Raw genomic sequence first — 24,864 nt, forward strand, 5'->3', positions numbered from 1 at the left:
GGAGTATAGAACACATAAGGAAGTTTTCTTATCTTTAAAACGTTAAGAATACTGCTAAAAATCTCATTATTGTATCATGTACAATTTATTTAGCTAAAATAACCCAGTTAAATCAGTGGAGCCCAAGAAAAACTTGCACTTATTAAAGCTAAGTGAATCCAATTTCCAATGTTTAAGATGTGATATAATGTGACCCTAAAATAGTACTTTTTTTCAAGAATTAAAAAAAATCAATTATTTTCTGTGGTCAGGATGGAGGCATAGGTAAACATGCTTCACCTCCCTACACAACTACAGAAAAATTACAACTAGACTTCAAAACAAGTATCACCCAGAACTATCAGAAAATCCAGCTGTATGGAAGTCCAACAATCAAAGATTTAAAGCCACATTCATTCAGATGGGTAGGAGGGGTGGAGACGTGCAGGGGGGTTGGAGGGGAAGGCACAGAGATGCAGTGTGGCACAGAGAGTGGGCTGAATGGGTGGTCCCACATTCATGTGTGGTGGACAAAAATCGGGAAGGATACATGGGAAGCAAGGGAACCCAGCCCCAGGCTAGACCAAATAGCCCAGGATTCCAGTGCATGGAAGACAAATGCCCACAACTTCTGGCTGTAAAAACCAGTGGGGGTTAGAGCAGTGGAAGAAGCTGCCTGATTTACAGAAGACTCCTCTTAAAAAGGCCACAGCGACTCAGAATTTACACAGACCCACCTTCTCTGAGATTGAGCACCAAAGCTACAGATGGAAAGGCGCCAGTTGTATATAGAAGGAAATAAAGTGACTAGAAAAAGGATGAGTGCTGGGCAAACCTCCAGAAGCCAGGCAGAGGCACTGTCACCTCTTCATGCCTCCTACCCTACATTAAGCCACAAAGCAGGAAAGTGGGTTGCCCTGCCCTGGCAATTACCTAAGGCTCTGCTCCACACAATTTACAGTTGCCTTTTCTACAACAGTCCACACTACTATGACAAGGAGTCGGAGCAGCTCTATCTAGTACATGGAAACAAACACAGGGAAGTTGCCAAAATGAGTAGACAAAGAAATGTGGCCCAAATGACAGAACAAAACTCCAAAAAAAGAACTAAACAAAATGGAGATAAGCAATCTATCAGATGCAAAGTTCAAAACAGTGGTGATCAGGATGCTCAAGGAACTCACTGGACCTGGCTGGTGTGGCTCCGTGGATTGAATGCCAGACTGCAAACCAAAAGGTCACTAGATCAATTCCCAGTCAGGGAGGCATATGGGAGGCAACTTGTCAATGTTTCTGTCTCTCCCCCTTCCTATCTCTAAAATTAGTAAATATATCCCACAGTGAGAATTAAAAAACAAACAAACAAGCTAGGTGTGGCTATGTGACAAGAGAATATGTAATGTAGGCCTGAACCACAGAAATGCCCCACATGTGCTTCTGTTTGCCCTTTCCCCTTCCAACTCCATGCAAAAAGCATAGACCTTCACCAAATAGTTATTATATACTGAATGCCTACTGGGAGCTGGGTTATTTTATATATTATCTTATTCTAATGAGTGGATGGTAACAAACTCAATTCATCAGATCCTGTCTCTTGAGAATTATGCATTCCAGCCAAACATGAGAGAGCAACAAATGATTATATTCATCTGAAGGAATTTCCAGTTCTCCATAAAGCATACTGCGGTCTAGCCTTAGGGGCAATGAAATACAGAGTCTGTGTTTGCTTAAATGGCTACCTTAAATACCCATTATCTGAGTTTATGTTTCTTGAACGTGGGTTTGAACAGTTCCCATTTGAGTTCACGCTTCTTAAACATGGGTTTCAACTGTACACCCTCTCAACAGCTAAGCAGTGATTTGCACACTGGCCCTAAAGCACTGAACTACATTAATATAAATAGCATTCCAGTTCATAAATATAGAAATTCTTTTTAATTATGACCTTTGATATCAAGTAAATGAAAATACCTTAAATATGTAGAAATCATGAAAAAAATAGTGCTTTAAAGCATCATTGGGAAAAGGAAAATAAGCATGATCTTCGTATTTGCAACCAATAATAGAAGTTGCAGGGAAAAAGTCATGATTTTAGGTTAAAACTAAGGTACAACTCAAAAACTGAATAGATAACAATACAAGGTGGGAGAAAAGAATTCACAAAAGCAGCTATGTGGGCTGATCTACTTTTTCTTTATGCTACTTACAACTGCCTAACGTAAGAATATAAAGCAGACAAACGAGACCTTTGCATGTACAAGGGATACTGTCCTAAGCCCTAGGTGACCAAGTAGGTATTGTATTTTGCCATGTACAAAGCACTCCATCTATACTGCACACCCACGTTTTTGGCCCAAACTTTCAGGGAAAAAAATCTTTCATTTTAATTTTTAATTCAATTCATTTTAAATTCAATTATTTATATTTAGAAACAAAATTGATTATTGTATTCTAGGGTATTACTTTGCAGACGGATATCATTATTGCTCTATAGAGTCAGACTTTTAACGCATAAACTTGAAAGAATTAAAGACATATATAGATACTGAATCAGCACTACCCATGTATAATAGGCATCCTCATTTTTCCATCAAAAATTTGGGCCAAAAAGTATGTATTATACACAGCAAAATATAGTAAGTGGGTCGGTCATACAGGCTTAAGGGACACTAGGCTGCATGTTTCCACCACTATTATATATTCTAGGTACTAGGTTCAAATGATAGTCTAGCCTCTACAGGAAAGATTTTAAAAAGCAGAAACAGTCGTATGTACTTAACATCAGTGATTTATATTTTAGATCCATTATCTTATTTGATCCTCGTACCTCTAGGAAATAAACAAAATTGGTATTGATTTCAATTCAGCACTTGAAACTGAGGCAAAGATGCTGACTGCCCCAAAGCTTAGTAAGTGGCTCTTACTTCGACGTCTACTAGATCATTTTACCTCGGTAACAACAATTGATTTACTTGCAGGCATGCGGTATTCTGAAATAATTTCAAGTTAGGAAACAAGAGCAACACTTTACAAGGAATACCACATCTTAATTTTATGTCCTTGGAAATCGAACACCACATTCAATTTAAATTGTCAAAGATAAACTTAAGAGACACGCGGACTAGTAATTTAACAGGAGTTTCTCCGAGAGAAAAATGACTCTAGCAAGCACTTCCTTTGTTATGTGAATTAAATGAGATAACACGCGTAAAGTGCTTAAGATAGAGGCTGGTCTCCTACTTGGCACTACTACGCGATTTCTCAACTGAAAACGTGCTTTCTGACTTCGAAAATTAACAAACTCGGGGTGGGTCGGAAAGAATGCGAGCGGACGGAGGGAGGAGCAGGGGGAAACAAGGTCCAGGCTTACTTTTCCTGCAACAGCTGGCGAAGGACACTACACTTTTCATTTAAAATAACCCAAAGGAACTGCTGGGGGCGGCGGCGACCTCGGGGTACGACCGTGCGGGTTTGACCTAGGCTAAGACCGCGGACCAGAAACCACAACGCGTGGTCCCTCTTCCCGGCTCCTCCCCACTAAGCTCAGGGCCAGAGGCTCAGCAGCTCCGGCTTTTCAGACTCCACCCGTACTGCCGCCGCCCGTCGAGAGACCTGGCCAGCCCAGGCCGTCGCCCAGCCCGACCCTAGGTAAAGTACCTCAGCTATAACCCCACAACTGGCGCGGGAGAGAACACGAGCTCTGTCACGGGCGCAGAGTAGACAACCGGAACTCCTCCCCTCTACCTCTCTGATTGGGTATTCGTGTAAAGGAAAATGAAGATGATTGGTCAGCAACACAGAAGCCGGCTATAGCCCAGGGGAAGCGAAAGAAGCGGGGCGGGAGGCTCGAGGTATTGCGGTAAACTGACTTCTCTGCGCCTGTGTAGAGCCGTTTACGTACAAAGCAGCATCACACTGCCCCTTACGTTACGCTAACGGAAATTTCAAAGACTCATTGGTTGTGATAAAAGGGTTGAGCCTCCTGAATGCGTGACCAATAAAGGACAAGAATTAAGCAAGTTCCGCCTCTTCCTCTGGAGACAGGGTTCTTCCGTTGACACTGTGCAACGTGAGTTCCTTTCACCGTTTTGGATGCTAGAACTTCCACCGATCCAGTCTTGGGGAGAGAATAAGAATTGGGCACTGAAACACCCACATGTGCTCATAACTTCTAAATATGACCCAAAGGAACCAGTCTTTTACTCCCTCTGTGGCATGTCTGTGTCATTGTTTTCCGCCCCAAAGTAACTGATTTGCGTAATCCCGAAGGCGCAAGTCCTGTCTTTAAGTGTGGTGGTTTCCTTTTAAATTTTATTTATTTTTAGAGAGAAGGGAAGGGAGGGAGAAAAGGGACGGAAACATCAATGTGTGGGTGGTTGCCTCTCGTGTGCCTGAGGCTGGGTACCTGGCCTGCAACCACACCAGTGATGGCTGAAAGTGGTTGTTGCTACCGAATTCTTCATTAACACCCACTGACATTCTGATGTGTTGTGTTGTGCTTTTTATACTTTATCAGCAACATTAAAGCCAAAAGACACTTAGAAAAACTGGAAAGACTTCATGTATATGTTGGTAAAAGAAATATTAGTGTTTCAGACATTTTACTACTGTACCTGACGCTCTGCTAGTGGATAGTAACATTTTCAGTTTGTAAAATTTTTGTGTTATGATAAAAGTCTTTGATTTTTCATATTAGTGTTCATTCGAGAATACTTGAAAAGCACCCTAAATTTAGCAACGCTACATGCTATAATGGCGCAGGTAAATCAAGTGTTGAAATAACATGATGCAGAATTGGCTGCTGTCTTGACAGGAAAATAGTGTTGTACTTAAAATGCCAAATGTGAACAGTTTCAGGATGTAAACACATTGTATATTATTCAAGATTGTATTATTAAGTCCATTTTCCAGCTTTATGGAAACATGTTGGTTTTAAGGCAGGGTTTCCTGCCCTTATTGAATCTTGAATTCCTTCTACTTCTGTGAGTCCATTTAATAATTCATCACTTTTGTGCATTGCAAAAGTAAAAATCAACCTATAAATACCAAGAACTTTTCCTGAGTGGACTTATTCCTTTCAACAAATTTTTTCCTATTTAATGTGTAATACAAACTTTTTTTGTAAGAAGAAAACAGGATTTATGATATATAATAGTTCCACATTTCTAAATTAAGAATTAAGTACACTTTATAGGCCTTGGCTGGTGCTGGCCTGTGAACAGAAAGGTCTCCAGCTCCATTCCTGGTCAAGGCACATGCCTGGGTGCAGGCCAGGTCCCCAGTTGGGGACTTGTTAGAGGCAACTGATCTAAGTATCTCTGGCACATGAATGTTTCTTTCCCTGTTTTTCTCCCTCCATTCCCCTCTCTCTAAAAATAAATAAATAAAATATTTTAAAAATGAAAATTAAGTACACTTTATAGGATTAAAGCCAAGAAAAACTGCTTTTATGACTGATTTTTGGAATCATTGCATTTTTGTTCTAAATTAAATTTGAATTTGTTGTGTGTTTTGTTTCTAAATGATGAGAGACAGTTTCAGGTTGGTGGTATTTGTAAATGAAGCATGGAAGATATAACTTATTTTTATTTTCAAAAAATGAAGAGCCAAATTGGGTGTAATCTCCACTATATTTCTCCTTTTAATATTCCTTATGATGAATTAAATGAAATATATAGATATGAAAATCACCCTGAAGCAAAAATGCAGAATTACCAGTTTTAATGCTTTCCCTAACTAGCATTTTAATGGTATTTCCTTTTGCTTCCTATTTAAATCAAAGGTCTATTGAGCCATCAATTAAATTCATGTGACTGCCAATAAAAACCATTAAAAACTACAGGTATGAAGACTGCTCCTGTGGTTAGCTGCGTTCAGCAGAGTGATAAACCAACTTGAGAGACTGAATTGCCGGCATATTTGGCTAATCTGTATTAACTGTCCCAAGTGCTCGCACTTGTGGAGTCTTTTGGACGCTCCCAAAGTGTTCCATTTTAAAGAGAAAAACACTTATTTATTGAGAATTTTAAAATAGTAATTAAAACAGGGACCATTACTGCCTTTTAAGATGTGAACCCTGGAATCATCTTTGTACACCGTCTTTTGGCAAATAGTTCGAGGAACAACCTCAAAGTGAGAGGAATGCAAGATGATTCTTGAAATGCCGGAAGAGAATTACAACCCCTCTTTTTATTTACTTTTTAATCTCAACATTTTTTATGTCTGTGTTTAAAAATACATGATATACAGTATAAACTTTTTGAAATCTATATATATACTTGTTAAGATGGTAAATCAGACTTTATTCAAGGAGGACTACTATGGCGGGGTTTTGTAATATGGGAGAAAAATTGGGCTCAACATTGAGTACAACAAGAAAAAGTGGGAATTAAAATGACTTAGCAGGACTCTTGCTGGCACTGGACACTACAAAGACGGACATGGGAACCCAAGGTCAGATCTAGTCAAAAAGAGAACACACACGTGTGTACTGCCCTCCCACTCACTCCTATATATACAAAATATATTTGTCTTTGCTATTATTAAAATACAAATATTTGTTATTTGTTATTAAAATATAAGTCCTAATTTTACATAATACTGCTTGGAAGTACTCATGCTCAACCACTGTATCAGGGCTCAACCTCTGTGTCTACATAAGAAACATTTAAATGTAGAGTTTATTTCAGCCAAACTGATGACAATTGCCAGGAAGCAAAATCTCAACAGATTGAGAAAATGCTCTGGAAAATGGCAGAATTTCTTCTGGGAAATCTCAGTTCTACTCTTTCAATAGTTCAGTCAGGCCCACACAGATTATGTAGGATAATTTCCTTTATTTAAAGTCTACTGATTTGAAAGTTAGTCACATCTACAAAATACCTTAACAATAATAGCTAGATGAAGAACTTCAGATTATTCATTTAAGTGTGGGCTTTCAGGCTTGGAAATCATTCCAAAGAACCATTCCAAAGAACCATTCCAAAGAACCATTCCAAAGAATCATTCCAAAGAACCGTATTTGATACTGTCTTATTGTGAGAGTGGGTTCGTATGAGCATACAAAATGTACAAATCAATTCCATTTTCCAATCTCTGGTAAAAATAAATCTAAAAAAGAACTGTCCTATATTCAAATTCCAATATAACATGCCTCTCTAACTTCCTACTTCATTTGGCTGGCTAGTCCTTGAGACCTTGGCCTAAAAGCCTACATTTGAAGCTTCCGGCTCCATTCCTACGCACCTCATTCCTTTGCCCAACTCTTGAATCCCGGAGCCCCTTGAAGGTTTCCCAGTACATAAGGCCCACACCTAGACATGCACACCTCTACCATGTAAGGAGTACTTTCTGGCAAGCTATTAGCTCTGGAGCTTTTGAAAATGTCAACAGTGTTGCCCTTGAAGCCAAAGTGTGGGGTTGTGAGGACATCTGTAACAGGTGCCAGCTGGTTTATACCAGTCACCATGCCAAACTTTTTTCAAGATAGTGGTGGTGTTTTAACTCCTTCCATTTTAAAATGGACTTTACTATTACCCCTTTTAGTTTAACAGATGAAAGTTGGCAAAGAGGCAGAACCAGTGCAGAAACAGTGATTAATTGAAAACACCAACTACCTCCAGAAAACCTCTTGACAGAGCTGCTCAAAAGTAGCAGATTGACTACTTTAAGCTGTATATTCTCTTCCTGCCACTTTGTAGTTAAAAAGAATGAGCAAATAGTAACACAGTTACTTTAAATGGAAGGGAAGAGAAAAAGGCCCCAGTATTTGATTAACTAGTCTCTGGATCTTCTCTTCAGTAAGCATTAGAACGATGGTTTATTTTATTTTTTAAAGATTGTATTTGTTTTTAGAGAGAGGGGAAGGGAGAAAGAGAAACATCAGTGTGCAAGAGATACATCCATCATTTGACTCTCCCACACTCTTACCTGGGTACCTGGCCTCCAAGGCAGGCATGTGCCCTTACTGGGAATCAAACAGGCGACCTTTCGGTTTGCATAATATTTGTAAATATTATTCTTTATATCTCTAGATGATGGGACCTTTTCTCCCCAAAAATAATCACAATAGAAAGACATTTTAATAAGGACTATTACTCAAAATTAGGTGTGTGATTTCGAGAAAATTATTTAATCTCTGTAATCCTCTACTCATCCAGTAACAATATCTCCAATGTAAATAAAACATCTAGCACAAGGCTTGCTACACATAGGCATTGAGGAATTAGTTCAAGTTCAAACCTTTGATCTACTAACACCCTTTGCTCTGAAAGATTATAGGAAGGATGACAAAATAGATGTTTGCTTAGCCTTTTAATTGTTGAAAATGATCCTTGTAAAGAGGGGAAAAATTTAATGATAGAACAAGGAATTTACAAAAGCCAGGAAATGGAATCAAGAAAGTTTAAATGAAGCATATCAAGTTAGACAGATTACAGCCCAGTATTAAGAAGAGAATTAATGTGAACTTTGTGAAACACAGACTGTTTGACTCATCTGATATCCTTTTTTTTCTTAATGGCAACTTTTTAAATTGTTGTTCAAGTATAGATGTCTGCATTTTCCCTCACCACTCCCCTTGCCCCGCCCATCCCCACCACCCACCCTGGATCCTACCCCCCTTTGGCTTTTTCCATGTTCCTTGACGACCCTTCCCCTTTTTACTCCCTGTATCCCCTCCCTACTCCCTTCTGATTACTGTCAGTTTGTTCTTTATTTCAATGTCTCTGGTTACATTTTGTTCGCTTGTTTTATTAATTAGGTTCTACTTACAGGTGAGATCATATGTTATTTGTCCCTCACCTTCTGGCTTATTTCACTTAGCATAATGCTCTCCAGGTCCATCCATGCAGTCACGAAGGGTAGAAACTCCTTCTTTCTTTCTGCTCTGTAGTATTCCATTGTTTGGCTCATCTGATATTCTTAAGATTTCTTTTTTTATGTATTCTGCAACTGATGTATGTGACATCAGTTGAAGAATACAAAATCATTTATCTGAGCTTTAAAAGAAATATGAAAGCCTTCTGTTTTCTTTTGTAGGAGTTCTGGAACTTTTAGCCCCCAAATAACAATAGTATTTCTACTCATTATCTATGTTTTTTTCATTTATATATTGCTTGACTCTTTCTTATCTCCTATCTAGAAAATGATTTAGTAGGAGGTTGGATTTAATTTTCTTTTTTCTTTTTAAAGATTTTATTTATTTATTTTTAAAGAGACAGGAAGGGAAGGAGCAAGAGAGGGAGAGAAACATTAATGTGTGGTTTCCTCTTGCACAACCCCCTACTGGGGACCTGACCCACAACCCAGGCCTGTAAACTGACTGGGAATCAAACTGGCAAGACTTTGGTTCGCAGGCTGGCATTCAATCCACTGAGCCACACCAGCCAGGGCTGGATTTAATTTTCTAAGCATTACAGTAAATACAGGGTTGGGCAAAAGTAGGTTTACAGTAGTGAGTATGTGAAATATAGCTTGTTCTTGTATTATTATTTATTAGTTATTATATTTCATATGAACAACTGAAAACCTACTGTTGCCCCCACCCTGTAAATTTTCTTGGCAGAATATACAATATCCTATGTTGTACCACGCATAAAGATGGATCTGATCATGCTTGCCAGCATCTTATTATCTGAGCAATAATATCACATTGCAATAGTGCCATGTTTTCTTTCACTTTAAAAAATACATTATGGTGATGAAAGAGATAAAATAGTCTCAGTGGGAGTTGACAACTAGAATAAATTTTTTAGTCAGATAATTGCTCTCAGGCTAGTAAAGAGAGAATTTGGAAGCTAAAAGGGACATTAAGTATATTAAATCTCAGTCATGAAGACATTAATCTAATTAATTAGCATTTTTCACCCTTAAATTCCAATATTGAAAATCAATACATAATAATCTTTGGTTTGTACTATAAAATTTACTACTTTTGATCATCATTTCCCACTTAAACTTGTGGCATGTAACAATTTTTCCCATAAATCATCCACTTTAACTGTGGGGGGGGGGGCTCTGCCCACAGGGCCGCCCCCACCCCTGGCTGCCACGGATAAGAATAAGTCTACCAAGACATGATCTGCCTGGGAGGAAAGGTGGCCGATCTCTCAAAGGAGAAGGGCTAAGAGGCTTTTCCTCAATGGGCTTTTATTGGGTTTGTTTTGCACAGGAATACAGGTAAAGCTCATTAATCATTATCAGGCAATAAGGATCAAGCAATAGGTAACATACAAAGAACTCTGAGGGCCTATTTTGAGTCAGGGTCTGTTAGCTAAAGGACCATAAAACTTTGAGGAACAAACTCACTTCTTGCTTGGACCCTTATCATTTAATTGAGAGCATTCTAAACAAAGCAGGTTTCACAGGATTTTACATATTCTTTCTTAGGCCTGATTGCCCTAGGGAACCCACCCTTTCCAGCACAGGGCTACACCGCCCTCTGTCATTGTTTCAGGCTTAAGTCAGGCAGTGGAAGTAAGGCAGCCAAGAGATTAGGAGACTTCTCACAGACAGAATGAGGACTCAGGCTATGTCAAAGCCAAGGGGCAAGGGTCCATCACCCTCTTTTGCTATAGCCCCCCAGTCCTTCCCTGGGGCCTCCCCTTGATAATACCTGTCTTAGGTCATTCCCCTCTTTGGGGAATCTTATCTGTCATTGGCTAACCAATCAAGCATTGGGGGCCAGGCAGGGTGAAGTAAAAGGAGCAAAAACTGTGCTCCTGCCAGGAGATAAGCTTTGTCTCCTTAGTGGCTTATGGTCTGAAGGTTGCTCACTCAGCCTTAGCCATGTGGGGGTTACAGCTTCTGAAACCAGGCAGGGCAGTTCCCAACATTTAACAAAACTACATATGAAAATTTTTTCTTGACAACTACTTTTGTAATAGGGTGAGCCAGGCCAGGTCACTAGGAAGAAGAGGAGACTCCAGTAGCAGTGCCAGAGTCAGCACCTGCCCCTCAGAGAGGGCAGGGAGAAACCCTGAGGTGGTGGTTTGAAGCTACAGCCTGCAAAATAGGCTTCCTTACCCCAGGGGAATGTTACCCCAGGGGAAAAAACTGGTAAGTTTGTGACCCAGCCGGAGGGATCTTATATAGGGCCTGTACAAGTCACAAGTGGGGCTGGACACCCCACTTAAGGCCGAGATACTTGTGCACCTGTGTGTGGTTCAGAAACTTCTGCCCCTTATGCAAAATTTCATCAAGAAGAGGGTTAAGGACACTAGGGAGCTGACAAAAATTGGCACACATTGGCATACATTGACAAAAAAGGTCAGATACTCTGTTGAGCAGGGATCTGGGTGAGGTCTTTAAAATGCAATGTGCCAGAAAACATGTGGTCTTTTGCCCTCCCCTGGCTAGCCTGGTCCTCTGCAGCAGGTTCCAGTTCTTGAGACTTGTGGACCCTTGAGGTCACATTGTCTGAAAACACTCCCAACACCCCTCTCATGCAGAAGGTGGAGGCAGCACTGGGTGTGATACGTGGGACCTCCAGCAAGTGCACACAGACTCCTGGGAGAGGCCTGAAGCTGAACTGCGACCAGGAACCAGCTAAGCTGCCTGAATGATCATGCGGCAGACATCTGTGTTCCTCAAAGGACGGTACTTTTAAGAGTGGGAGAAGGGATCCCAGGCAATTCCCTGTACTGTCTGGCCTGGCAGATGGTGGTAGGATTCTTAGTCTTTGGGTGTTTTAAAGGGAGCAGGGCTCTGAGGCAGAAACCTGCTATTGTTCCACAACTTATATAGCCTTTAAATAAACAACTGTTTTCCCTTTTCCCTTTTCCCAGATCTCTGTCTCCAGAATTTTGCTGTTAGGTGATGAGCAGAATCCCACTGGCTGTTCTGGAACAGCACAGAGACGTTCTGTAATACTTAGAAGCATGAGTAATTAAAAGAAAAACTTTCTTTCAAAAAGAAAAATCACTGGCTGGTGTGGCTCACTTGGTTGGAGTATTGTCCTATAAGCCAAAAATCACAGAAAGTAAAATAAAAAGTAAAGAAATGGAAAATAGAAGAAAAAAATTTAAAGAAAGAATCACTTTAGGGGGTTTGATGAATGTGAATGAGGTCTGGAATGAGAAAAGAAAAAAACTGAGAAGAGGCATTTTATAAGAAATAATACAAAAATATTCCAAAACATGACATGATTCTCCATTGCATCCCTTAAGCAACAAATGAAAACACATACTAAGGTACATTGTTGTGAAAATGTCAATATCCTAGGCCTAGAGAGAATATCTAAAAAGCATTCACAATGAGAGGGTGGGCCATGGCAGAATGAAGTCCTGATACACTATGGTGGGAAGTCAATATCTAAAATCAATCAATAAAAAATAACCATGTCCTGGACACTGTGGCGTTGGAGCATTGTCCCGTACACCAAAAGGCTGGGGTTCGGATTTCCAGTCAGGGAGCAAATGGGAGGCAACCAATGTTTCGTTCTCACACTAATGTTTCTCTCTCGCTTTCTCCCTTCCTCCCTCTCAAAAATTGTAAAAGAGGTCAGGCCAGATGCTGAGAGAAGGCAGAGGGTGAGGAGAAAACCCTAAGGCAGAATTGAAGATTAAGCAACTTGCCCTCCCAGCAAAGGGAGGGGCCACCAGAGACAGGAGATTGCTCCAGCAGCTGCAGGAACCAGCCCAGCCCCTCCAGTGTTCTTGGCTGCCAGCAACCAAATAATTTGTGACTCAGCAGAAGAGAGCTTGTACAGAGCTTGCATGGTTTAAGATTTATGCTCCCCTGCACAAAATGGCAACTGGAAGAGGGACAGAGGCAAACAAGGCGGATAGTCATGCACATTGGTCAAAAGCTGGATGTTCTACTGCACAGGGATTTCTGGGCTGAGTCTTTAAAATGGAATGTGCCAAGTCATGTGCTCTCTTTCTTCTCACCTGCATAGCCTGGTTGACCACAGGGAGCCTGAGTTCCTGAGACCTGTGGGTTCCCCAAGGACCACATGGTTGGGATCCCAGTACCTGCACCCCTCCCACACAAAGTGTCTGAGCTAGCTGACTGTGACTGGGGAGCTACCTAACCACCTGGATTATCCTGCTGCAGTTATCTGCATTTCATAAAAGATGGGACTTTTGTAGTGGGAAAAGGGGACTTCAGGCGCATTCTAGAATTGGCAGAGGGTGGCATGGCTGTTTGTCTTCGGGTATTTTAAAAGGAGTAGAGCCCTAAGGCAGAAACCTGCTACCATTCTAAAACTACATAACCTTTAAATAAACAACCACTTTCCCCTTCACCAAACTCTGTCTCCAAAGTTACGCCTCCAGGTGGCAAGCCATAGCACCCCATTAACTGTTCTGGAACATCAGGAGGCTGTCTGGTAACAAAATTAATGAACATGCTTTTTTTTTAATTTTAAAAATAACCCTATAAGAACATTATTTAGAAATATAGCTGCAATTTTGTGCAGCAGCAGTATCATAACAAATGAGGTTTATCCGAGGCAGGATTATTGCTAATTGAAAAAGAAGAAAAAAAGAAATATGGCTGTAAATTCAGGTAAACAGAAGAGTTGAAGATATTGACCTGGCGAATGGCACATGGAGTAGAGCAGGGAACTACTGTTTTTAATTGTAATCCTTTTAGCACTATGTCTTTTTTAAACTATAAACATGTATTACTTTGGAAAAAAGTACATGCCTGGGTCTAAGGGAGGGAGAAAGAGAGAGAGAAAAACATCAATGTGCGGCCGCCGGGGGTCATGGCCTGAAACCCAGGCATGTACCCTGACTGGGAATCGAACCTGCAACACTTTGGTTCGCAGCCCACACTCAATCCACTGAGCTACGCCAGCCAGGGCAAGATGGTTTTTTGAGGGTACATAATGCACCATCTTCTCAGATTGCTGGCAGTCTGAATAAAATCGCCACAAAGATTCAATTATTTTTTCTATTTATTGGTTCTGGTAGTGACAAGCAACACAAACACCAATGTCTCCAATTTCAAAACAAGAACAGGAGAGAGCCTAGGCTGCTTTGGCTTTCTAAAAATTTTATAGGAAAGAAGTGAGCCAAGGCGGGACTGCCATCAGCTCACTGGAAAGTCAGAGAAAAGGAGGCCATAGGAACAGGTTCAGGGGATTAGTCTGGGACAAACTGCCACTGCCCATTACTCCCCTGGTTGCAAGTCTCATGAGGTCCTTTAGAGTTTAGGAGATACACACCTGTGGGGGAAGAGGAGGAAGGGAAAGGTATGGGCATGCTCCCTGGAGTGATGGCACATGAGGAGTAAGTACTATTAACAGGAAACCTTTCTAGCTTCCCTGTTCTTTGTTGCCTACATAATAAGCTTTAAATCTCCACACCAAGCTCTTTAGAATCAGGCCCTACCCTGCCTTCTTATCTTATCTATCAGTCCTCTCTCCTTAGCAATCACATTTCCTGTACCTGTGAGCTAATAAGTACAGAAAGATGTTTACCTATCTTCCCTTAAACTGTGTAATGGCAGAAACAGATGTATAAAAAATTAACATACTTCAGTGAATTTGATGTCTAAATGAAAGTATGGACAATGACCTATTCTATGGAAACCCAATAAAAGAGAGCACAATGTTTCCCAAGTTTGTCTTTCATTCATAACTCGATGCCCTTGATAATGCTTGTTTGTGTGTTCAGGGTTTTTGAGGACATATGGATGGACAAACAACATGAAACTTTGTCTTACTAGTCCTGCCCTCTGCCTCCTCCCAGAAACAAAGGATTTTTCTTTCCTTCTCCCTAATCACTCTGCCTATTTCATGCCCTGATTCTATTTTAGTCAAAAAGCATTCATTGTAAGAAAATAATTAAGAACTCCAGCTCTGGAGTCAAGAATACTCTGACACTTCCTAGATATGTGACAGAGCAGGCTATCTGCTTAGCATCCAGTTGCTCCATTTCTTACATGGACAGTAGAATTACTGGTATAATAGGGTTTGTTTGAGGATTATGTTAAATGCACTTAAAATATTTGTAATAGCCCTGACTAGTGTCTTCCTCCCTCCCCTCCCCCGAAAGAAAGAAAGAAAGAAAGAAAGAAAGAAAGAAAGAAAGAAAGAAAGAAAACAATCCCATTCACAATTGCTTCAAAGAAAATAAAATACCACCCTGGCTGGTGTGGCTCAGTGGATTGAGCGCTGGCCTGCAAACAAAAATATTGCCAGTTCAATTCCCAGTCAGAGCACATGCCTGGGTTGCAGGCCAGGTCCCCAGCTGGGGGTGTGCGAGAGACAACCACGCTTCAATATTTCTCTACCTCTCTTCCTTCCTCCCTCACTATCTCTCTCTAAAAATAAATTAATGAAATCTTTAAAAAGAATAAAATATGTAGGAATAATTTTTTAAATTCTGTTCATTGATTTGGGGGAGAAAGTGAGAGAAACTTCTATTTATGTTTCACTTATTTATGCATTCACTCATTGATTCTTGTATGTGCTCTGGACCGGGGACCAGACCCACAACCTTGGTGTATCAGGACGACGCTCTAACCAATTGAGCCACCCGGCCAGGGCTAGAAATAAATGTAACCATGGATGTAAAATACCTGTACTCAGAAAATTATAAGACACTGAAGAAAGAAATTGAAGAAAATACAAATATGTGGAAGCATATATTGTGTTCATGGATAGGAAGAATTAACATCATTAATATGTCCATACTACCCAAAGCAATCTATAGATTCAACACAATTCCTATCAAGATGCCAATGACACATTTCACAGAACTCAGAGAAATATTTCAAAAATTTATATGAAACCATAAAAGACCCCAAATAGCAAAAGCTATTTAGAGAAAGAAGAACAAAGTTGGAGGAATCATAATATGATTCCTAATATCATATTATACTCTAAGGCCATAGTAATCAAAACAGCATTGTACTGGCATAAAAACAGACACATAAATCAATGGAACAGGATAGAGAGCCCAGAAAAACCCTACTCCTTTATAGTCAATATTTGACAGAGGAAGCAGGTACATACAATGGGCTAATGATAATTTATTCAATAAATGATATTGGGGAATTAGACAGATATGTGCAAAAAAATGAAACTAGATCAACTTCTTATGCCACACACAAGAATAAATTAAAAATAGATTAAAGACTTAAAGGTTAGACTCAAAAACATAAAAATCCTAGAAGAAAACATAGGCAGTAAAATTTTAGATATTGGTCATAGCAATATTTTATCTGATATATCTCCTCAGGCAAGGAAACAAAAGAAAAAATAAACTAATAGGACTATATAATACTAAAAAGCTTTTGAACAGCAAAGGAAGCCATCAACAAAATTAAAAGATAACCCACTGAATGGGAGAACATATCTGCTGATATATCTGATAAGAGGTTAACCAAAATTTATAAAGAACATAAAACTTAACTCTAAAAAGTCACACAATCCAATTTTAAAAGGACTTCGCCCTGGGTGGTGTGGTTCAGTGGCTTGAGTGCCAGCCTGCAAACCTAAGGGTCACCGGTTAGATTCCCACTCATGTGGTAGCAGATGCCTGGGTTGCAGGCCAGGTCCCTGGTTGGGCATGCATGAGAGGGAACCACCCATTGTTGTTCCTCTCCCTTGCTTTCTCCCTCCCTTTCCCTCTGTCTAGAAAAAAAGAAACAAAACCTTAAAAAAAAAAACTCAACACTTTTCCAAAGAGGACATACAAATGGCTAATAGACATATGAAAAGATGCTCAATGTCACTAACCATCAGACAAATGCAAATTAAAACCACAATGAGATATCACCTCACACTAGGCTATCATTAGAATGGCTATCATTAATAAGTCAACAAACAAGAAGTGCTGGTGAGGATGTGGAGAAAGGGGAACACTTTTGCACTGTTGGTGGGAATGCAGGTTGGTGCAGCCACTGTGAAATGCAGTGTGGTGTTACCTTAAAACATTAAAAATAGAACTGTCTTATGATCCATTGATTCTACTCCAGGAATTTATTCAAAGAAACCCGAAACACTAATTTGAAAGAATATAAGCACTCCTATATTCACTGCAGTGTTATTTACAATAGCCAAGATTTTGAAGCAGCGCAAGTGTCCATCAGTACATGGGTGGATAAAACAACCATGGGACATTTACACAATGGAATACTATTCAGCTATAAAAAAGAAAATTTTATCCTTTGCAAGAGCATAGATGGACCTGGAGCACATTATACTAAATGAAATAAGCCACTCAGAAAAAGACAAATACTATATGATTTCACTCACGTGTAGAATCTAATGAACAAACTGAACTGGCAAGCAAAATAGAGACAGACTCTTAGAATGAGAGCAGGCTGACAGCTCAGGGGGCGGGCAGGTCAGGGGTTTGAGAGATCAAGCAAAAAAAGAAAAAGGACTCATGGACACAGACAACATACTGTGAATGCAGGGGGTTGAGGGGTGGAGGTAGAAGTGGGTATAAGGGGGCAGGGGGATAAATGGTAATGAAAAAATACAATAAAAACAATCTTAAATATATACACAGTGAAAAATAAATATTTAAAAAATAAATAAAATGCTTGGGCCATAGTATTTATTATGGTCATACCAGTCTCCCCCACTGGACATACTCCTCAGGGGAAAAAGAGTGTGTTTGATTTGACTTTTTGTCACCAATGTCTAACCCAGAGCTTGACACCTACCAAGTACATGTTTGTTATGATGATGTGGAAAGAAAGAGACTCTGGAATCTTAATGGAGACTATTGGACCTGAACTCAGGTTAAAGGATGGGTAACATCTAGCCAGGTCATGGGAGTGGCTAGTACAAAAAAATGTATCATTGGGAAAGAGCATGTGGGAACCGGTGAGGCAATTAGCCTTTCTACAGAGAGGGCGTGTGCTGGGTCAGTGGGAAATAAGATCAGTATGTGGGGTAACATTGTGAGAATGCAGCTGGGCAGAGGTGTTTAAGTCTGAGTTGGTAAACAGGGACTGTTTAGGCTCTTGAGCAAGAATAATATGACAATATCAATCTTCAGGAATGTTAAGTAAGTTAGCAGGAGGCAAGACTGAAGGTAATTCCTGGCCTATTTCCTTCTGGCACTCTGAACACCCGATGAGTCATCACTCCAGGGATGGAACTAAGTGAAGAGTATGAGTCTAAGAAGTTTTAGCAGTGAAAGGAAAAAAGAGCCAGTGGCTACTTATAAAGAGCAACAGAGTCTAAGATAAATTTGAAAAGGAGAGCAGATTTAGGATTAAACAGGGAGAGCAACATTAATATTTTAATTCAGCAAATACTTGTTGAAATAAAAAAAAATTTATCGAGTCTTTGTCACATGCAAAGCACTGAGGTGTACTGTGATGAATATAGAGTTATTCTCTTTAAGTAGAGGGAATAATACCAGTACACATATATCTATGTACAAGGAAGAACATAATGCTGGGAGAGAGATGATGAATGAAAAAGAGAGCATTCTAGAACAGTGGTTCTCAAACTTTTGGGTCTCAGCACCTCTCTTCACTCTTAAAAATGTTTGAGGACCCCAAAGAGCTTTTGTTTATGTGCATTATGTCTGTGGATACTTACCATATTTGAAATTAAAACAAAAATTTTTAAATATTTACCTTTTTGCCCTGGCTGGGTGGTTCAGTTGGTTGGGGCATCATTCTGTACATCAAAACTTTGTGTGTTTGATTCCCAGTTAGGACACATACCTGAATTGCAGGTTTGATCCAGGGTAGGGTACATGCAGGAGGCACCTTGACTGATGTTTCTATCTCACTCTGATGCTTTTTTTTTCTCTCTCTCTCTCTGTTCCTCTCTCTCTAAAGTCAATAAACATATCCTTGGGTGAGCATTTACCTATTTTAAGTAACGACATTAAGCCTATCATGTTAACAGAAAAAAAATGTTTTATGAAAAGTGTGTTTTCCAAAATCAACATAAATAAATGGTAAAGTTGCTCTGTTTTATGTTTCAGATCTCCTTAATGTCCAACATACAGAAAATACCTGAATTTTTACAGCTGCCTTTGCTATTTAATCAATTGTGATGTGTTGTTTTGCGTAAATTATTAGAAACACCATTGTCAGGTCAAAGGGATGGGCATTTTATATTTTGATAGCTACTGTCAAATTTGACCTCTATAAAATATCTATTCCTACAATCCTTTACAATATAATGTATTAGAAATTATTTTAACTTTGTCATCTGATAAATGAAATAGTGGTATTGCATTATAGTTTTTATTTGCATTTCTATTTTTATAAAGTGTTTTCCATTTCAATGAGCTATTTCTTTCTCGTTTCCCTATTTGATCATTGATTTTACTGACTTGTTGACCCTTTTTACACAGGAAGGCAAAGCTGGAAATGGGGAATGGTGGCAAGCCTAAAGATACACAGTATGAAGACACCTGGCAAATACGGGACAGGGCATCCACACAATGAAAAAACAAAACCAGAAGCAGGCAAACAAACAAGAAAACACTGAAATGGGCAGTGAAATGATGTATACGACCAGCCTTTCCTCTTGCACGTGATTAATAGGCCTGTACTTCCTGATGCAGTGACCTCCAAGATGGAGTTTGTAAGATTCAGGCAGGTACACTGAGGTTCATGAAGCAAACAGTAGAACTTGTACTTAAATTTATTTTGTAATGTAAGGACGGGAAATAAATTTTTACTAAAATTTAAACGTGGAATGCTACTAGAATCTTCATTCAGCCCAAAGGGTAGGCGGTCATATAAGGCGGTGTGGATCCAGGAATAAGAACAGGAACTCCATAGGTGTGACCTTCATGTATTTGCTCCTTTTCAGTACATTTTGACACCACGCACAAATGGTGAAATAAAAGATTTACCAATTATCTAGTTATCTAGTTTTAACTAAACTAACCTCACAAAAATGGGTGTTGATACCCTGCCAAGATTCTCCTTACTGGTCACTGCACCCATTCTCCATATGCTGTGACTCTTGGCTGCTAACAGCTCATAGCTGTACCCTTTTGCTTGGGAGAATTGTCTTTAAATGGTGGGAGCTACCTAATCAGGGAGATTATACACTACCGCCACCCTCGCACCCACACCCCAGGTGGCTAGTAGCCAATGACTGAATGATAAGGGGGTACAAAACAAAACTCTTGCCTCTTTTCCTCAAGGTGAGACAACTGGTGCCATCCATATGCCAGAGCTCATGATAAGAAACCTGAGCTGAAAGCCCATCTTTGCCATTTCCCGCACTGCCTTACAAATTTCATTTGACATCAATCTGTCAAAAAATCACTGGCAAAAATCCTCCTCTTAGGCTATTTCTTGAGGTCCTGGAGTAAGACAATATGCATATGATTTTAAAACAATCATGCAAAGAAGACAAGAATTGAAAAGATCAATAATAAAAGCAAAAGCAACAACAACAACATGGCAGAAACAGATTTTTCCTGTTTCCAGTACAATCTCTTCTCAGCTAAGATAAAAATGATAGTTTAATGAGGTATAATAGGAAGTCAGCTAAAAGAATTAGAGACTGTAAAGAAGACCATTTGAAATATGAATTTCTATCCCTTTTTCTAGCAAATAAATCTTAGTGCTTATGATATTAATGATAACATAAAAATACTGTTAGCAAGGTATTTAATATCTATGCACCCAGAATATAAAGCTAAATCTCAATAATCTTTTCAGTGATATTTAAAATTATGTGACATGTAACACTTTATACAGTTTCACTAAAGTGATAAATATGAAGAATTGCAGAATTTCTAACTTCTGAGGTTTCTTAACTGTGAAAGACAAAACAAAACAAAAATAACAATAGAAACCAATTTATATTCCAGCAGGGAAATAGTTCTCCCCACCACAGTTAAAATGGCTAAAATAATTTAAAGACTATTACAAAAGAGACAAACTAAAACACATTATTTAGGTACCATATACTAAAGGAAATATGCATAGAAAATATTGTAGAAAGTTGAAGAAATAAGTATTAGAACAAATAATGCCATGTGAAGAGTTCTTCTTTATTTGGGTGAAAGTATAAGTATGTCTAATGTCTCAGCTTATGATATTTGTTAAATTCTGAGTCATGACTTTTTTAATAAAAACTATTTGCAGCCCTGACTGATGTGCTCACCTGGTTCGGCGTTGTTCTGCAAAGCGAAAGGTCATAGGTTAGATTCCTGGTCAGGGCACATGCCTGGGTTGTGGGTTCAGTCCCCAGTGGTTCTCCGGTTGCATAGGAGAGGCAACCGATCATCCAATTGATGTTTATCTCCCTCTCTTTCTCCCTCCCTTCCCCACTCTAAAAATAAATAATCTTTAAAAAATACCCCATTTTTCATGGGAAAACAAAAGTGATTTTTTTATTAGAACAACTAAATTTCACAAGAATAAATGAATTTTCTTCAATACTGTTACAATGCTCATACTGTGAAATCAAACCAGTGAATTCTTCATTGTTAAAACAAAAAAGTTGAACCAGATTGCACAGACTTCTACAGAATATCATAATTATTTTAATAAAAACAAGACTTAAAAATTTTAGTGTAGACTTTACTTTTTAATTATCTGCAAATTGGACATAAAATTTTTTCATACAACAGGGAGAGGTCCACTGATATTTTGTGGCAAAATACTGTAAAAAGCTGCCAACATGAAGATGAGTTACAAGCTTTCCTTTTACAAAAAGGTAAGTTTCAAATTTCCTGTCCTTTTCTGTGCTGACAAGTAGTGCTCTGTAAAACGTAAAGTTGGCAGGTATTTTGGGAAACAAAAAAAAGCAACACTTTATCTGTTCCTTCAAGGTTACAGTGACTTTTAACAATGAATGGGAAAGTAACTGCTTATCAAAAGCAAACATAATTTGAAAATGCATTTGGAAATGGATCTAACACCCTGTGATTTTTATTGCTGAAAATGACATAAGTTTCTCAATTATTAATATTCAAATACATTGAAATTTGGAATTAGAATTGTTAAACTTGCTTAAAAATTTTCCAAATGAAAAGTTATGGATTCTTAAAATCTGTGGATTAGATTTAATAACACAGTATCTGATTAATACCAGGGAAGATGGATTGTTCTAGTGGAATTGCAACAAAAACCTTCCCATAATTAGGATATGAAAACAGAAAAAATGAGTGTCCAAATTTTGCACTACTTCCTGTTGACTTCGTACTTTTTTGAGGCATGTTTTTCATCTATGCCAGACATTAAAACCAAGAAATGAAATAAGTTGAATGTAGAATTAGATTTTCAAGTACTTTTATGTCCAAGATGCTAAACCAAGAGTTTCTAAAATAATGACATTATTGTTAATATTTTTGGTGAAAGCAAAATATATGAAAAAAATTTTAGAAATTTCTCTTTAAAAATCCCTATTCCATGTATATCTTATAATATAGAGCATTATTATAGTACATATAACTTATTAAAGATTAGTGATACTTTTAAAAATGTTATGATGAATGTACAATCAACAAAGTTTGGTGACTACTGGTTATTGTTTAATCAAACTCATCAAGCTGCTACAATTAAGTATTTTAATTACTATCTAAAATAGGCAAAAATCCAAGATGTAAGAATGAAAATTCTTCCTTTTTTCTTGGCCAAACAACCTGAAATTTTACATGGAGTAATGTGTGTGTAACTCGAGTGTCATTCCTGTAATGGGGGAGTTATGTCAACAGCCTGCTGCATGGTGGACTGGGGTCTGCCTTGCTTGGCTATAGAGAGCCAAAAGAGAGGGACCACTTTTGAGCCATGGCCTTTCACGCATTAATTCTACCCAAAACAGAAAGGTGATTCAATAGATGGCATATTCTTATCATTTCATTAAAATACAAATCACTCTTACATTTTTGGAGGTGGAGAGGAAGAGAGCAGCAGCATCTCCCCCAAAACTTCCTAGAGCATGGAAGTCTCAGCAGACATTCCTCTCATTGGCTGAGGCAAAAATGTACAAGAATGAGAGAATGAGGTCCCTCACAATCTTAAAGGCAGTTGGTTACAAATGTAACTCACAAAGATAACAGCTTTTCCATAAGTGGAAAAGACTGAGTTAGAAAATAAAATGAATAAAAGATCCCATATACTATTTAAAAGATTACCCACTCAAGGACAAAGCTAAGAAATGTACTGGGCCCATAAAAAGCGAATTGGAGGATAGCAATGCTTTGAGTGTCATTTTCCAGTCAGCTCAGCTGTCACTTCTTCAATGGATACTGCCCAGACACCACTCCTCCACCCACCCACCACTCAGATGATATCAAATCCCTTAATATAAGCAAGCTTCATAATTTTATGTTCATTGTACAATCGTACAATTGTTTGATTAATCAGTATTTCATCTCCTGGATTCATAAAATTCTATGGTACCAGATACGTCAGTTAACACTTACATCTTCAGATTCAAACAGAGTTGCTGGTGTAACGGGCACTCAATAGAGGTATCCTAAGTGAGTGATGAATGAAAGAATGAATGTTTTAATAAGATGGAAAGCCGTATTATTGTGCTTGGTTAGAAGGCGTTAAGACTATAAAAAGTTATTTCTGTGTAAATTAATCTATACATGGAATATAATAACAATCAGAATAGCAACAGCATTATTTTTGGGAACTTGACAAAGTACAATTAGAATTCATCTATAACAATTTTATGTAGATTCTGGAGATGGATGGTGGCGATAGTCACACAACAGAATGAATGTGCGTAAGAAAACTGTATTTAAATATGGTTAAAATGATACAAAATGTTACTGCAATAAATAATATGGCCAAGAAAAATTCATCTAAAAATATGAGAATAGGTGAAAAAAACTATTTTAAAAAATTAGCTCTGGTTGGTGTGTCTCCATGGATCGAGTGCCAGCCTGTGAATCAAAAAAGTTGCCAATTCAATTCCCTGTCAGGGAACATGACCTGGTTGCGTGTTCAGTCCCCGGTCAGGGTGCATGTGAGAAGGCAACTGATCCATGTTTCTCTCACATCAACATTTATCTCTCTCCCTCCCTCTCTCACTAAAAAGCAATGAAAAAAGTTGTCTGTGGGTGAGGATTAAAAAAAAGTGAATTTCCCTCCCATATGTTTCCCACATTTCTCTTCCCAAAGACAATCACTGCAGCTGGTTTCTTGGGTATCTTCCCAATGTATAAAATCTGCTTTAGGGAAACAGATGAGAGCACACTTTTCTTCCCTTTGCTTTTTTTTGCTTGTAAATGCCTTGGCATTAATCCACATGAGTATGTATGGAGTTGCCTCCTTTATTGTTATTGGTTACATAAAATAGTCTTTGGAAGAATATTGCATATATAAACATATATATTTGTTTTGTTTGCAATAACATTATGTACATATGAATGACATAGACAGGGTTAACATGCAAAGAGCTCACACATCACTAAGAAAAACAAGCCTAAAGAAAAATTGACAAAGTCATAAATACATAACACAAGGAAAATAAACACTTGGAAAGATGCTTAACTTTATAAATAAATAAATGCAATTAAAAAATAAAAATGATTTTTGGAATGAAGCAATTTTCACTCAGAGTGAAAATTTGGGCAAGTTCAATAATATCCATCCAGTATTGGTGATGAATAGTGAAGCAGGTACCCTTATATACAATTAAGTGGCAGTATAAATTGATATAGCCCATCTGGAGGGCAATATGACATCATCTGTCAACCCCCCAAAAGCTTTGATTCATCTACTCCACTTTGCATACATGCATAAAAATGTATAAAGAATGGTCATTGTATTGCTCTAATATTTGTTTTTATTTCTTTAAGATTTTGTTCATTTATATTTTAGAAAGTGGGGAGGGAGAAAGAGAGGGAGAGAAACATCAATGTGTGGTTGCCTCTCATGCGCACGCTACTGGGGACCTGGCCTGCAACCCAGGCAAGTGCCTTACACTGGGAATCAAATCGATGACCTCTGGGTTAGCAGGCCTGCACT

The 24,864-nt window shown here is 38.6% G+C and overlaps 1 protein-coding gene across 1 annotated transcript in view; it reads right to left on the reverse strand.

The window, feature by feature from the left end:
• Positions 1–3,759, reverse strand: part of WDR89 (WD repeat domain 89) — a 39,951-nt gene extending 36,192 nt beyond the window's left edge. Inside the window, exon 1 of the mRNA XM_045823693.1 lies at positions 3,637–3,759. The gene's annotated coding sequence lies outside the window, so the exon portion shown is untranslated. The remainder of the gene's footprint in view (positions 1–3,636) is intronic.
• Positions 3,760–24,864: the final 21,105 nt, after the last annotated feature.

The sequence above is a fragment of the Phyllostomus hastatus genome, unplaced genomic scaffold, assembly GCF_019186645.2.
Source record: "Phyllostomus hastatus isolate PE091 unplaced genomic scaffold, TTU_PhHast_1.1 phas_scaffold_501, whole genome shotgun sequence".
In the NCBI taxonomy this organism is placed as follows: domain Eukaryota; kingdom Metazoa; phylum Chordata; class Mammalia; order Chiroptera; family Phyllostomidae; genus Phyllostomus; species Phyllostomus hastatus.